The sequence below is a fragment of the Rattus norvegicus genome, chromosome 4 (genome assembly GCF_021556685.1).
Source record: "Rattus norvegicus strain SHRSP/BbbUtx chromosome 4, alternate assembly SHRSP_T2T, whole genome shotgun sequence".
Taxonomy (NCBI): Eukaryota; Metazoa; Chordata; class Mammalia; order Rodentia; family Muridae; genus Rattus; species Rattus norvegicus.
In genome coordinates this window covers 137,486,645-137,503,107 of record NC_141537.1, presented here as the reverse complement: position 1 = coordinate 137,503,107, position 16,463 = coordinate 137,486,645, and the positions used below count along the sequence as shown (strand labels likewise).

General features: G+C 39.4%; 1 protein-coding gene across 8 annotated transcripts in view; it reads right to left on the bottom strand.

Annotated features, from left to right (window-relative positions):
* The window catches only part of Chl1 (cell adhesion molecule L1-like), a 216,366-nt gene extending 201,006 nt beyond the window's left edge, over nucleotides 1–15,360 (bottom strand). For 3 of the 8 annotated variants that reach the window (XM_087659528.1, XM_087659531.1, XM_087659533.1), the window contains exon 1: nucleotides 15,059–15,263. The gene's annotated coding sequence lies outside the window, so the exon portion shown is untranslated. 8 annotated transcript variants of the gene reach the window in all.
* Between the last annotated feature and the right edge of the window lie 1,103 nt (nucleotides 15,361–16,463).

The following is a 16,463-nucleotide window of genomic DNA, read 5'->3' as shown; positions in this document are numbered from 1 at the left end:
ACAGCCAGAGGAATTGCCACATGAAACTCACTGTGGTTTGCTACTACTCAGCCCATCAGGCAGTTCACAACGGCTATTTACAAAACGTTGGGTATTACCATTTGAAAACGAAACCCATTCTAGAAGCGTACTCCTCTAAACTTATATTCCTTGTAGAGATCTGTAAACTCATGTTCCAAGGTGTAGATCCACCATGGAGAGTACGCATGGTGTAGATGAAAAGTCAAAATTACCCCGTGCTGTCTTTAATTCCCTCAATAGCCACTTGCTGCTCTTCTCTGTGTTTTATTTAACATCTTCCAGACTATCTACTAAAATTTTTAGAATATATCCACTTAGTGGACAGGAAGCTTCAAATAGCATCACAGTCCTGAAGCAGCAGTTTCCCAAATTTGTTGCAAGACATTTACATATTGCCTTCACAAATGTGATTAGCAAATGGTTTTTGTTTATTGAATCTTTTCTCCAATGGATCAGTTCATTCAAGTAATCTGAATTCTTGTTTCTGAGTTACAGTCCCTCAGAACCATCACTTACTCCCTTTGGTTCAAGGGGTGTGTTATCAGTTGACCCTGTGAATAAATCAAGATGACCTGTCGAGGAAATAAGGCAACAATCTGATAATCTGTGAGCTCCTGGACTAGGCACACACCTCCTAGTTCTGTGGATTCTAAAGTTCGTGCTAATGAAACTAGCAGATGCAACTATTAAAAGATACACTCACGTGCTGGCTTCCATTAATAATATGCCTTTGTCATTAATATATCTTATGGAATATGAAAATATACTCTAATGTCTACATATGATTTTTGCCAAGACGAGTAGAGCCTATCATGTTCTTGTGTTTGTGACAGGTTAGTCAGAGCTTTAGCGTAATAAGAATGATACCCCCACTTAATTTGTAATACATAGGAAAAAGGGAGGGAGAAAAGTCAAGGAAGGTGGCACATGAGGAAGAAGGTGGCAACAAGACTTAGGGAGAGAGCAGAGTAAAGGCCATGAGTGCACAGACATGTGTACCTACGTGGCATGACTGCACTTCTTTATTATCAAAGTGTATCAGAAGGGAAAAGACTAGTCCAAAGATGCTCCCCTAGCTATGGATCCTGGACCTGCTTCTTGTTCTGTGCTTCTACAATTCTGCAGGTAGTTGTGAGACCTGTGACCATGTTGCACACAACAGCCCCATTTCTATTATAGCTGTTCTTCTGCAAACTATAGGTAAGAGATTCCTACAGTCAAATTCGTCATCGTCATCATTTCATAGCAAACCGCCTACTTCCCTTCTACTATGGCTTCCATGTCCATGGAAGGAAAAGGGAAAATGCTCTCTACTCTTCTCCCAGTAGAGCCCAGCAACCCTGGTCAACCTAAGCAGCAGGTCTCAGTTCGTGGTATGTGGAATTCACTGTAAATAGTCCTTCTGTTAAGCGATTTCTTGCTTTTCACAATTCCAAGAGATTTCCAAAAGAACTGAATAAGAGAGGGCATGAATCAAAACAAATCTGGGAGAAAAAAATCCGAGCATCTTGCCCAACTCAAGAATATTAGTCTATAGGATTCATGCCAACACAGGCCCCCCTTCTTTTGTTTTACTGCTGCTTTGTCTAGGCAAAAGCCATAGGCATTTTATTCAACACAGTTGAAAAGCATGTGTGCTGAGCACACAGCTTTGTCATTAACATACCTTGCAGTATATTGAAATATACTCCAATATCCTACAAGTGATTTTTTTCCAAGACAATCAGAGTCTATTATTTCCTTGTGTTTATGACAAGTAAATCAGAGCATTAGCATGTGCTTTAGGGCATGAAGCCCTTAGGTCAAATCTCTCTCTCTCTTTCTCTCTCTCTCTGCATATATATACATATATATGTGTATACATATATATGTATGTATAATATGTATATATGTATATATATGTGTATGCACATGCGTATGTGTATGTTTATGTATATGTCTGTTTCCTCTCTGTCTTTCTGTGTCTCTGTCTCTCACTGTCTCTTTGTCTTACTCACATGTACAAACACACACACACACACACACACACACACACACCCCACCCCACACCACACCACACTGAAACAGGATAGCCTCGATTTTGCCAAAAACTCAAAAAATATTGACATGTTACTACCACTTTCAAATCTATGGACTTAAACTCTATGAAAAGTGAGTGACAGGATAGAGAGATGGATCTTCTAAATGGCTCAAAACTACTTTTGTATTGTATAGGCACTGTCATTAATATGTTTTGTGTGCATGCATACATACAGACACATATACAACAAAAAATAAAATAGAATCCTAAAAACAGAAGCAAGGGACATGGAAATAGAAATCTTACCCTCTTTGCATGCTCGCTCTTGCTATCAGTGGCAAGTCTATTATTTCACTGGCATTAGAGCATACTTCTTTAAGATTCCAGTGTAGATTAAACACTAGATGAAACATACAGTCATGTAGATTAAATAACTACAGAATTCTTGGATTTTGCATTGGTAGATAGCCATTATGCCATTATTGAACTAGCTAGACCACAGCATAAAAGACATTTGAACAAATCATATATATGTGTACATATATGTGTGAATATAAATATAAAACATATTCTACAAGTATTTTTTGACAAACTTGTCTAGTACAACTATATAAGCTCCTTCCTAGCTTTCTTCTCAGTGACAAACTGCTGGCTCATTTCCCAACCAATACCCTAAGAATCAGATATGAAAAGTAGGTATCTGTTAGCCAGATCCATGCTATTTTGTAAAGTTCCTCCATTTTTGCTGAACTGTTTCAAGTCCACTAACTCCAGTCATTTGCATTTCCAGAAGTAAGGTAGCATGTTTGCCTAGATTCTTGTCTCCCTTGTACCATCGATCCTTAATAATGAGCAACTAGAAAAGGTCACCTTTGATCACCTTAACCAACCACTCAATGCTACCTCTATCAATGGCCAATTGTAGGTCAAATAAGGCAACATTTCAGAATGGTCAGCACCCTTATTCTTGTTAAACCTACCAGAAAGGACACACAATCCCCATTCTAACATGAGGGTCTGACCCCTTCTCAGACCTGCAGTCATTCTGCTGTCTGTATGCCTACCTGTCTGTATTACTATATTTTTTTAATGCATTGCTCTTTAGAAAGACAACTGATCTAAGTGTTGTCCTTGTACTCTAAACCCCAAACCTTTTATTATCCTCTGAATTTAAATTATCTCAAGTCCTATGGTGAATTATTTATGTGAAGTTCAACAAAGCAAAGGATGAGAACAGAGTGAGTCTGACTTCAGAAGTCAATCATATGAGGAGAGTGTTTATAAAGCATTCTCCCTGTGCGAAATCAACATTCAAACATATGCCACAGTTCACCTGCAATGGACAATGGACTGCCCTTTCTGCAGACAATAACATCTCTTTTGAATAGTTATTAATGCACTGCCTCTGAAATGACCTCTTTGGAAAAGGTTTCTTCTTCTGTTAGGAATTCAGTCTTATTTAAGCAGCAAGAGTACTGGGAAAGAGTTGTTCCACCTGACTTTCAGAAAAATGAGCTGCATTCCAAGAGGTATTGCACCACGATGTATTTCTAGTATTTTGAACTGCTTTCTATCTTTATGATCATTATCCGTATGACTTTTATGTTATCTCATTCTTTATGTGAAATTCTCTTTCTTGATGGAAAGACACTGAGGATAACTTTTGTCCTCTGTGAACAAGCCTGTAAACTGACCTGTCAACTACTAAATATGACACATATTGTCATCTACTAAAACCAAACAGATGGTTGTGTTTGTTCAAATTGTTCTAACATAAAGGCAAATACTGACTGAGGATGGATTTTCATAATAAAATTGTGTGCCATAAAGTAATGATTTCTTTCCTCAGAAAACTATATTCCCCCATTCAAATTCCAGGATAGTTAACAAATTCGTAAGTAGCTACTGATGGCCTTGGGAACACATCCATACACTCACTGACTTATTTTATATTTTTATTTTTATTTCCTATAGCAAAATTACTGTTTCATAGTGAGCGTTCTTTCAGAAATATGTGGAATTATATCACTTGATATGAATTTGTATTTTAGGACACTTATAGAGGTTTAAATATATTTTGATTGGGATTTAATACTGTGTGAGTTATAGTAACTTACACATTTAAGAAATTAGTCCATATGATTCAAGCCCTTCCATTTATCTTTAAATATTTTTGGGCTGGAACAGATACATAATTTTTTCAGTCTTTGAACTGTAAGCTTAGTTATGAGTTGTAAATACTGCACACCAATCTCCTCTCATGCATAAACATATCTGCAATCACCCATGAGTCCAATTCATTCATGGTATCAGTGCCAAACAATGAAATAAAAAGTAGAATTCAACCTTCAAAGATAATAAACCACAATATAGATGCAGATGGGTAAAAAGCCCAACAGTTAATGATCCATTCATTTTATAAACCACAAAAACAAAGGTGCATCCTACCTTGTTTCTTAAGCAGAACAGAGCCTGGCTTTCTCTAGCAATGGGCAAAAGATCCAAGCCCAGTACTCTGATGAGCTTAGGAAATGGCAGGCCACCACCAGCTCACCAGCTCTGTATTTGGAGGGGCAAAAGCTGCAGAATATATCCTTAATTGAGGTAGTAAATACTAGGCTGTAGCAGATTGTTTTACTGTTAAATACAGTAATGGGTTTTTAATGGCTGCTGTCCAAAATTACACTGGAGAAAAATGGTTTATTAGTAATAATAATAGCTGACACCTTTATCTTCACAGCACTTTACAAATATTAGCTCATTAATCCTCCAACTGCCACTGAATGGGACGGTCAATGCTCTTCCTATCCCCTTTATAACTGGTGAAACAGGAAAATAGAAGATAGCATTCAAAAGGTTTTGTGTACAGATGTCAATTTCCAACTTAAACAAGTCATATCAATTTTCAAAAGTGAATGGAAAGCATTCTCTCCCTGATAAAATCCCCACCCACCACACGCTTTTCTTTATTAAAGGGACAGGGTTTAAGGTCAAAGCCAATGTATTTGACCTTGACTCACTAAAGCACACACTAGGTTGCACCTGAACTCCTTAGTCCTTTAATATTACTTCAAGCACATCAATCGTGAGCAAAATCTATTCTGGCTAAATCAATTACAGGCAGAGACTTGCATGCATAAGACAAATAGACTGTTGAGACCCTTTGAGGTCTATGTCCTCTGAGAATTTCCAGAGGTCATAAAGCAAAGTGGGATTAAGGTCAATTTTAAAAGTTAGTTTGTTTTCTGGCTTTATCCATTCATTTTGAACTCTACAGAAAACAGGATATCACTGAATAAGAACAAATAACTTCGAGTAGTCCATTAATTATTCATGCAGGTATACCTATAGGCTGTAGACTGCAGATGCTAGAGTCATTATTTTTGTTTCCTCGCATGCTGCCATGCCAGTGCTCTGAAAGTCTCGTCATTATTCAACTTAGGACACATTTTTGCATCATCACGTTTGAAGGAAGTATACGAATTTTGATAGTAGGTTCACTGTATGGAGTGAGTTACAGAAATCTTTATATTCTCAACCCAATGGAAAACCTGCTTTGGGAAAAACTAAGTGCTCTACTTTAAAGATGCAGGCAAGGATTAAACAAATGCTTAATAGTGTATAGAATGGAAAGAGACGAGATCTCCTGCTTATGCAAAACAGGATACAATCATATTCTTAACCTTAACCTGTACACCAAAAGGAGCCTGTTGGAATCAATTAGCATTGATTAATTAAGAATGCTATTTATATATACAGACTAAAATAATAACAAATTTGCATTTACTTCTAAATACTTCAATTAAAAGACAAGTTCCCACTTTTCCAAAGTATAGTTTATCAGTCAGGAAAAGAGTAACATTACTTTCCAAATAACCCTTACATTGATTGACAGGTGCCAACAAAGACAGTGTTATCTTATAGTTTCAATCATTTCAAACATTAGTAAGGTGAAATAGATCTTCTGCTATCCTGAACTATTTTTTTTCTTAATCCAAGTGGCAGAAATGCCAAACACATAATACCATAGGCTATATATAATACCCAGATGTGAGAGAAATCCATGCATATTTATATTATGAATCATCTACAATATTTCTTCAAGAATGCAGAAATAGTAAGCAAAGTCTACGGAGAGAGTAATTGCTGGCTTCTACATACATGCTACCCAGGATCTGGCACAGGAAATATCCATGGCAACAAATGCTCCTAAGGTACACTTTTAGAGGGAACACAAATGCTCCCATGGTGTAAATTGTCAACTTGAAAGAATCTAGAACCACATGGGAGACAATCTTCTTGGCATGCTTGTGTGTGTTTGTGTGTACACGTGCGTGTGCATGTGTGTGTGTGTGATTGTTTGTTTATGGCAGTGTATTATGACCAAATTAATGGAGGTAGGAAAACCCATCCACTCTGGGTTGCTGAACTGCATTAAAAAAAGCTAGAATTTTTTTCTAAGATTTTTTATTGGATATTTATGTATTATTTCCTCCTCCATCTTCCATCCCCTGCTTTTATGAAGATATTCTTCCTCCCATCTACCCACTCCCACCTCAACATTCCCCTGCAGTGGGGAAAGAAGCCTTCACAGGACCAAGAGCTTCTCTTCCTATTGGTGGCAGACAATGCCATCTTCTGCTACATATGCGGCTGGAGCCATGGGTCCCCAGGGAGTTTAATCATAGCAGAGTCTAACTAAGATAGTTCAGTACCCCCTACCCCTGCAAATTTTCCTTTCAGTGGATATTCTTCAGTATGACTCCATTGCAAGAAGGATTTTAAAACCTCTTTTTAAATGGTACTGTAAATAGGATACGTGTGTGTTGTCTAACACTTTTGAAAGACTTCTTTTTATCTACTTTTCTTCATATTTACCATGAATAAGCAGATACATAACAAGTAAGTTTGGGTAGATAACAAGGAATACATCCAATAATTACTTCATGCTAGCTGTAGGAGTAAAGCTGAAGCAGACACTGCTTAAATAATTCCATCCAACATCTTCAAATGTTTACTCATGTTCTGCAATCTGTATTTCAGTAATTTGAGGAAAGCATTAATATCATAAGAGCCCCCTTTAAGCCACCTAGTACATAGAAGCGTCTTGTTCAAAATGACCCAATATTGCTAGCAAGAGTCAATGACAGCACTCAAAGTGAAATACCTAGTTCCTTTTCCCAAGCTCTCGACTCTTACTCCATGCTGTATGCAGACCACTCTACCATTTCAGCATCCTTTTCAGAGTTTTCATTCTCAAAATGTAGAGCGTTTATTAATGTCTCCCTAAAATGTCAATTCTGATTTTCACTATAGAATATATATACATGTATATGTATGTGTATGTGTATGTGTATGTATATGTATATGTTTATGTATGTATGTGTATACACACACACACACACACACACACATATATATATATATATATATATATATATATATTGCCAGAACTAAATTCAACCTACAGAATGTAAATGGTCACATTTGTAGTATTTTACTAGATTCATTAGAGTCCTCAGTCTTTCACATATTGTCTTCTAATTTGAAGGTGGGAAAAAGTTTCCAATGTATGTTTTCTTATATGTTTCAAATGAGGAAACAAGTAAAAATCTATGAAGGTGAAGAATAAGCATTTAATTGGGTTACTAATGAGGTTATCTGAGCTTTCTTTCCTTTTTATCCCACTATCTGGCTGGCTATTTGACTTTGAGTTGATGTTTTGATATATAAAATAGGCTACTAGCCTCCCCTCTTCTGTTGAGTATGTTGTTCTAAAAGGCAAGTAGGATATGAGAACAACATTTAAAACAAAAACTCAGTGATTGCATAACACAAGATATTACGTTTTAAGTGGCCATGTCATAAGTAATTTTCTGAATTAATGGAACAGCAGTTTGAGCAGTAGAGTACCTGAAAAGGTCAGTATTTGTTGTCTTTCAAGCTTATTTGTAGATGAGATGATTTATTTCTTTTCGATCCACTAAAATGTAAGGCAACTAATAATACATAGATATTGTCAATTTTAGATTCTTTAAGTCTTCAATACAGTAGCATATTCTGTTCACAATCACATAATCGCATCATCAAAAACTGCTGCATTCTTCTTACCTATCTATATTCTATAGTCCTAGAGGGTGCCTCCTCCCTTAGCTTCAGAAACCCAAACCCCTTCGCAATATACCCTTAACTGTTTCTTCATTCTTGCCTTGTGTATATAACTTTATCAAAAGCAGGGACTCCCTGCAATGATCCAGATGTCCAGGTGACCCTGGTGTTCCATTGACAATGCCACTTGATCTTCCACTACACATGCCCAGCAACCACTGTCCCCAATGTCACAGGAAAGCTTTCCTTTGGGAAGGACTTCTGCTGTGTGAGCAAACCTGATATCATAGAAGCTGTCTTTGGCATTCTCTGCACTGTTATATCAACTCTAGTCTTGGAAAGCAGCGAGGAAACAGGGGGATTGACAGTTTATTCTGAAGGTTGGGGACTAAAGTTGAAGCACATACGCGGTTATGATCCTGGCCATCTGGGGTGATAAAAAATAAAGGAAGAAAGAATAGCAAAAGAAACGAGCTAAAGATGGCCTGGAATGCAAGTTTAGTAATGTTTGTTTGTGGTGATTCAAGTTGAATCTTTCATTAATCACATTCTATAAAGTGGAAGTAGGCAATGTATATTGAGTTTCATTGCACACCTATCAAACCCATTTCTTGAGGATCCTCATCCATCCTGTTCTATTGGGAGATAGCTGGCCTTTACAGAGAAGGCTCCTTTGGCTTCTGACTGTGGGTCAATTTTGCTACTCTGCAAAAGGAGCAGCACTTGTTGAAGGAGGGAGATGACATTGTCTTTTGACTAGACCTTAATTATACACCTCTGTCAAAAGCCACAGGTTCAACCTTTCTCTTCTCCTCGTGACTTTGGTTTCAACATTAAGATGAAGGCCAGCAATGTCCTCAAGGTTATTTAACAAACTGTTGATTTTCCTTAACCCTGTTTAAAAATGAGGCAGAGAGAGAGAGAGAGAGAGAGAGAGAGAGAGAAAGAGAGAGAGAGAGAGATTAGGTTTGATCAAGACTGGACAAAAATCTATGAGTCTTTCAATACCCCCAAAGAGTGCCATTCAGCTATTCAATTCAGACCAAGGAAATTCTCTATCACCCATCATCACAGGTTAAGTTATATGATTCGTTTTCCAAAATTAGCCATATATAGAACTCTTAGAATCGCTACATATTTTATGAAAATTTTAATGAAAATTTCTTTGAGAGCAGCCAGACAAAATACATTTTCATGTTTTATTCAATCTAAAGGGCATAATTTTGAATACTAAATTCCTTTTATTTGACACTGCACAAGAAGATTTTAAGCTAAAGCTCCCCTATAAGATAACTGTACCCAAAGCAAGTTCCTCTTCCTGCATTCTTTGAAATCATAAGGTAAAAGACATCTGTGTTCAGACTTCAAAAATGCCAGGTTTCTTGATCTTTAAGCCTGCTAAAATATATGAACCTAGTGTGGCCCTTTAAATTCAGTGTGGCTTATTCAAATAACCCACAAAAACCACAATAATGGCTTCTTTTCTATCTTCCTCAAGAGATATCTGGTGGAAAAATGAAATTATACTCATCAAGGACTGGACAAAGCTTTTTTCTTTTCCAACCAAACTTCATGATGACGGGGTGACTGTAAGTCAATCTTCAGGCCTGCAGGGTTTTAGGGAAGACATATGCAAACCAAAGACAATTGTGGCAGGACACTGGAATCTCATTGCAAGCCCCACAGACTCTGATTGATGGGAGTAGCGTAGTAATTGTAACAGCTTTCTTGGTACTTCTCATTTCAGCCACATGTAAGAACTACTACTCAGAATCTATGAGATATGACAGAATTGCTATTCATATAGGTTACAGTTCACATTTATTCATACACAAAGGGCTGAACAGACACATATTTATCTGCCTTTGTACATTCACACACCTAAGAATGGTATAGAAAGATGACGATGAATTAAAAAGCTGGAAATTAATGAGCAGTTAGTAAGTGCTAATGAGCTCTATCTAGAGACTGTCTTGTGTAAGGTTCACCACGGCAAGCATGAGCTAGGTATGTAGGTCGTTTTTATGAGTGGAATCAATGTAAACTCAAAATGACTTAGCTACACCACCTGTGAGTTGGCCACTTCAATGTTGAACTCTAGTATCTGGACTACAAAGCCATTGTATTTAACCATCACAACAATGTGCTTTCTACCGTGCCAGGGACTGTAAGGGTTTATGAGGTGCATAAAATGGAACACATGCCCTCAAAGAATTTATAGTCTGAGAATGGAATTGTGATGTGCACTAAAATTCATAGGCTATAGAGGAAAATGATATGATTGTCGTTCTTAGAGAGTAAGGAAAAAGGCAATTATATGGGGGCGGGGAGGGGGCCATGGAAGCAGTGGCTGTGTAGATTTCCTATTTCTGTAACTACTAAGATATAAGCAAACATCAGAAGGAAGAAAAGGTGGTAAGATATAGTCAAAACCCAAATGTATTGATACATTTCCCAAATCCAATGCATTTATTATTGTTCTCACTGTCTGCCTTCGTCAACCGAGTTGGATGCTCATACTCAGGTCTACTCGATTGTCAGTTCAACTGATGAAAAATGAATTCTCAGTGCATCATCACAGCTCAAAGGATTCATTTCACCTCAAAGCACTCTACCTCAAGCTTTATGCTTGAGTTTTATTTATCTTCCTGAATACAGCTACACAGAGTCTTACTGATTTGACTTTCAAACACGACACACAATGTGTATTCTTTTATTAGAAACAAATTCTCTGTTGAATGAAACAAACATTGTTTATTGAAAATTCTGAACTATGAAAACAGAGTATATTTTTTATATTTTATTATCTAAACACAATGGAAAGGTAAGCAGGCTCGTTTTCGAATCTGCAATACATAAAATCTCAATTAGTTATGGTCTATTTGTGCATCCACTAAAAACATTTGTTAACAAAACAGAATTTTCTACTTTACTGGATGAATATACCAGAAGAGATTGCAGAATAATGTTGGGTTGCCAAGCAACCACAGCTCCACTTTCTCTCTCATTTGGGATCAATCCGATGCATTCATCAAGCTTCCTAATACACTGCTAAAGAATTCGAACCAATTTGATTTTCTTGAGAAAATTACAGTGACTTTTGGTAACACAATAACACTTTCATTCTCAGAAGATAAACTTAGATGTGCTTTTGATCAAAGGGATGCGTTAATTCATTATTCTCTACATGGTGCTAATGAGAAAGCTATAATTAACTAACCACACTATTAAAACACACATACAATAAACTGCAGCAATTAGCAATGTTTAAAGTGTTAACCAGCCCCCAAATTAGAAAATGTAGACTCTTTCTTCTAATAAATATATTCAGAAAAGAGAAAGCACCATATCTAATTAAATTGAGAATTGTTTCTAGTCCCTCCCAAGGGGAAGGACAGACACGTGATCTCCAAAATGTGAGAGATTTCACTTGACTGGCAGAGGGAAATGGCTCATTGCCAAGTCTACCTGTAGGTAGACTCCAAGTGCTGGTGAATAATGTAATCTTGTCTTTCAAAGAATGCTTAGCACAATATTTTTTCCAGGAATGAATAGAAAGAATATTATGCTTTCGCTCATTAGCTGTGTTAACTTAGCATATTGTATGTAAATCACCAGAATAATTGCATTCTCTTCAGACTGAATTAGTTAGGATGAAGCTGTAATCAAAATGTTCATAATTGAAAATACAGTATTCTCAGAGTTGGTTTAAAAAAAGGAGCATGGAACACTGATTGAATCAGAAAATATAGTTCATCACTGCAAGCAGTAGAGAGACAAGTTCATCCTCTTGATTATACCTTGACACATTAATTAGTTCCCCCAAATTCAGGGCTCGACACCTTCCAATCTGTCACGTTTTGTGCCGCTGCCCTTTGTCTGCTGTAATAAGCCTTTTCTCAACTGCACGGCTGCTTAGATTTTTAAAGGAAAATAGAAAATGGTGAAAAGTAAAATCTATGTCTTCAGAGCAGATTACATTAAATCATAGTGTTGGCTGTCATCAATCAAAGGGCAAAATAATTCCCAATAAATAGAACATTTAGTGCCAGAGCTCCTGGGAAACAATATGTAAATGATCATATGAATTTCAGACAAGCTGTCACACTAATTCTTCAAGGTCCCTTTTAAAGATGACATGCCAACTGTGGATGTGGGTGCCTCAATGCTTACTGAAAAGCAGCACTCCACCACCTGAACTGCCCTCACAGCATACTGTAGACCATCACCCTTTCCTGTCTGACGTCAGTTGCCTTTAGTTAATTTTTCCCTTGTCAGTTAAAACTGATAGGACAACAGTTTTTATCTCACTTCTTCAGAAAAAAAATGAATCAGGTTAAATTATTCCAGCAAAGCAACTTTAGGTCTAATATTCTATCTTCAAATATTTCAGAAGTAAATATAAAGACAGACTTCCATACAGGTAATGCATTTCTCACTAAGATATACTTCAATAAAATATGTGAGATGATATCTGTATGTCTTAATTGTAGTGTGTGTGTGTGTGTGTGTGTGTGTGTATGTGTGTGTGTGTAAAAATGTTCTTTAAAAATTGATTTAAAACTAGTTGCCTAATTGATGGCAGGGTATTAACGTAAAGATAACAGCATATTGTGCACAATGTGAGTTCCTTTTGCACAATGCCAGATAAATAAAACTTATAAAACCACGAGGCACTTGCAAGGAAGGAAAGAAGCCTGCAAGTGTGAACACAAGAGCAGCCTGAAGAACATGTATTAATCTTCATAGTCTTCTGCTTCTCTGGTTAGATACAAGCAGGAAGAGCTTTTTCTAAAAGAGATTCTACCCACAGTTACCTAGCAATGGCACCTCATGTTTTAGATGACAGTTACTCAGGAGCACCCACGTATGACAAGAGGTCACATCTTGTCATTAGGAGAGTTGAACGTATTGGAGCACTAAAGACTATGAGAGCTAAGATCCAGGTATATATTAGACTCTATAGCCAAGTTAAATCTAGGAAGCAATAGGTCTGTGTTATCACAAAGAGACTGAAACTGAGACAAGCCCAATTGTACCATCAGCAGGCGAGAGATGGAGCTCAGATCCTATGTACAAAATTATGGGGGTGGGGGAACCCTGGATTCTCTTGTGATCAGTGGTTTCCCTGGGCAGCTTTCTAAGCTCTGTCCAGCACTGGACTCAGAGCTAATAGGCTAATAACTGCTCAGGTTTTCTTTTCTATTCTGCAAACCAGATTTACGAGTTGAACAGAGTGTCAATAAATTTAACAAACGTCATTTTCCAAAATTAGAAAACACAGCATTTTGCCCTTAATAAAAATGCCGAGAAAGGACAATCTACCTTATCTAATTAATTCGAGGATTAATTGTAACAGCAATACCATCAAGGATAACTAACTTCTTAGTTTTTCATCAGAAAAGCCAGGTAAACTGTCTGCTTGCATAATCTCATTCTAGTCTTCCAGGTCAAAATGGGACGTACTGATACCTATTAGTAAGAGGGAAACTGAGGCATAGAGAAAATGACTACTGTAAGTCACACATCCCAGAGTAGATAGGGCTGGAATTCACAGCCAGGTGCGCGATCCAGTACTCTACCTTGATGTACCTTCAAGAATTACCTAGCTCAGCACCCACACGCACGCGCAAATCTCCCCCCCTATTTCCAGCAGCGGGAGCTCGCTGTGGTGCACACGCCTTCCTCTAGCTGCCACCAGCAAGCTCTTCTCAGTTCTGGCCTGCGGGGCGGTATTGATAGCCTTTCTCCCCAGGCAGAGTCAGAAGCGCCTTCCCCGCCCAGCCACTCAGTGTCAGGCACACCTGCTAGTTCTTGGTGGCTACTCGCACTCCCCGCCCACCCTCTCAGTCAGACCGCAGACCACCCCCCAACTCCCTCTCTCTGATGCTTTGGGTTCCAAATACCTGAACTGTGGTGCCGCTGCTCCTCCCGCCCCAGATTTTTAACAGGAATTCCTCAGCCCTGTCCCTGGCTGAGAAAGTGAGGTTCTTCTTAGCCAAGGGACCAAGGAATGGAGACAGCCAAATTTCCCCAGCCTCTGGGCTCCAACCCACCCTGCTCCAAATTAATCACTTGCCCTCTGCTCCCTCCCTAAGCACACTTTCACTCAAGGGAGGGAAAAAAATAGGAAGAGACAGAGAAACAGGACAGGAGAGGCACAAAGAGGAAAAAGGGACTGTCTGTGACTGCCATCCCCAGCTCCTGAGGCTGGGCTACAAGGGAGCCATGGCAACCGCACCCCCCCCAACCCGGCCTGCCTTCCAGCCCCCACGGTGTTCTGTTGAAATGGAGTACTGTGCTTCTATCTTTCCCCTAACCCGGCAGTTCACAGATCGTTCATTCCAGGCTGGAGGCATTTAGGGAACACCGGCGCGACCACGATTTATCTCTAGAGACTAAGTGCTAGATAGGGACGTTGGGGCTGGGGTGAGAAAGTCTGGATCCCCAAGACCTAGAAGGGGCAGTGGAGAGAAATGTATTTGCCCCCACTCCCCAAAGGCTATAGGCTATGGAGGGCATGCATTCTCTCCTGAGGTTAAGGAGGCAGGCAGTGGCAATGTTGGAAGAAAGACAAGTCAGCCTACCGAAGGTTGGCAGCTTGAAGGTGCCGGGGTCCTCGAAGCTTGTTTACTCCATCCACTGACCCGGAGCTGTCCAAAAATCCAGCCTTGGCCACCTGCGGCGGTGCTACGAAAGGTGGCGCCTCTTCTCAGGTTAGGGAAGGGACCTTGAGCCACTCCCATTTTGGGCAAGGACGGCCAGGGGTGTGCACCATTTCCTTTTCATAAAGAGTTGCTCTTTTCCCAGAAGCAAACCCTTGATTTCCCTTCACCTCGCTCAAAGAGTTGGCTAAAGGGCGCATGGAGAGAGCCCTATCCCTTGTAAGGCACGCGCAGATAGACTTACCTGAGCTGCCTCTGACATCCGATCTGTCTGGTACCTTCTCTTGGGAAAACTTCTAAAGGTGGCTCAGTGGGGCAAAAGGGGACCAGCGAGTCCAGCGCCTCTGGGAGGATCCAGGGGAGTTTCTAGTTAGGCGCTCCCGGCTGGTCCACACCCTAGTTTGCCCACAGAGATCCCGTCTGTCCCCTCCTGCTGTTGGCACAGGTCTCCAGAAGGCTGGACCTGTTCGAGCTTGCACCGGTATCCACGCCCTCCTGCCAGAGACTGGCTCGCGCCTCTTCTCCGCTGTCCCCCGGATCTGCTCTGCCACCCCTCACCCACTCCGCTTCTTTTCCCTCCCTTTTACACAGTCTCCCTTGGGACAAGAGGCAGTTACACGATTAAGACTTTGGTTTTATGAAAAGCAAGGGACAAAGAGAAAACTTTGCTTGTCATTTTTAACATCTCTAAGCCAAAAGAGGCAGGATCTCTGCCGGGTTCGCCTTGCCACCGAGGAAACGAAAAGAAACTCCTCCCCTCTGCTCCCTCTTCCTCCCTCCTCCGTTCATATTCCACACACAGGCTTCCAGTCTGTTTTACCCTTTGCTGCATGGTCGAGGGGTGTGGTGCCTTGTACCACTTTAAAAAAAATGTCTTGCGGGTTTTGCTTCTTCATTTGGGAGGGGGATACGACTCTCAATTTAATTTGCAAAAGAACCATCTCCATTAGCTGTCAAATCAGTGCAGGTACAAATTTAAAAAGCTTCTCTACTGTTATCTAATGTACAATTTGTGTCCCGCTACAATCAGTACTTCTCCAGATTGGTCAGTGACGTTTACCTACTTAGTCTCTATTAATTCAATGCTATAGAATAAAAGCTTTCCTTGCTTATCCCCAGTGCCAAGGCCCAATCCCCATGCGTTATGCATCTCTTTTTACCAATAAACATGATGTTTCTTTGCGGGATGCAGTATAGAGAATTTACAAACTTTGCCAAATCTAACTAGTGATCACACTCCTTCATTTTTTTCTTCCACACATTGATTATACTTTTGAAAATGTTCATACAATGCTGTCTTAAAAAATAACCCTGTTGCGTGTACGCGCTCTTTGATAGTAATGGAACTATTGACTTCTAACTTTTACTCCACGGAGGTTTGATTACACAGTCTTGTTTTGTTCTCATCTAGTGCACTAAACAATGAGGACATTTATGGCTGTGTGCTCTCCTCAGAGTTTGATGTCACTACTGGGATCAACAAGAAGGAAGGAGCCTCAAGATTCTGCCTCAGAAGCATTTCCATCAAATATTTTGAAATGAATAAATGGGCTTTTCCATGTTCCTAATTGCTAACCTTGAGGGCTCAATGCTGTTAGTCTGTGTGTGGGCACAATTCCTTCTGACTGTGCTGGCATATTACAAATGCA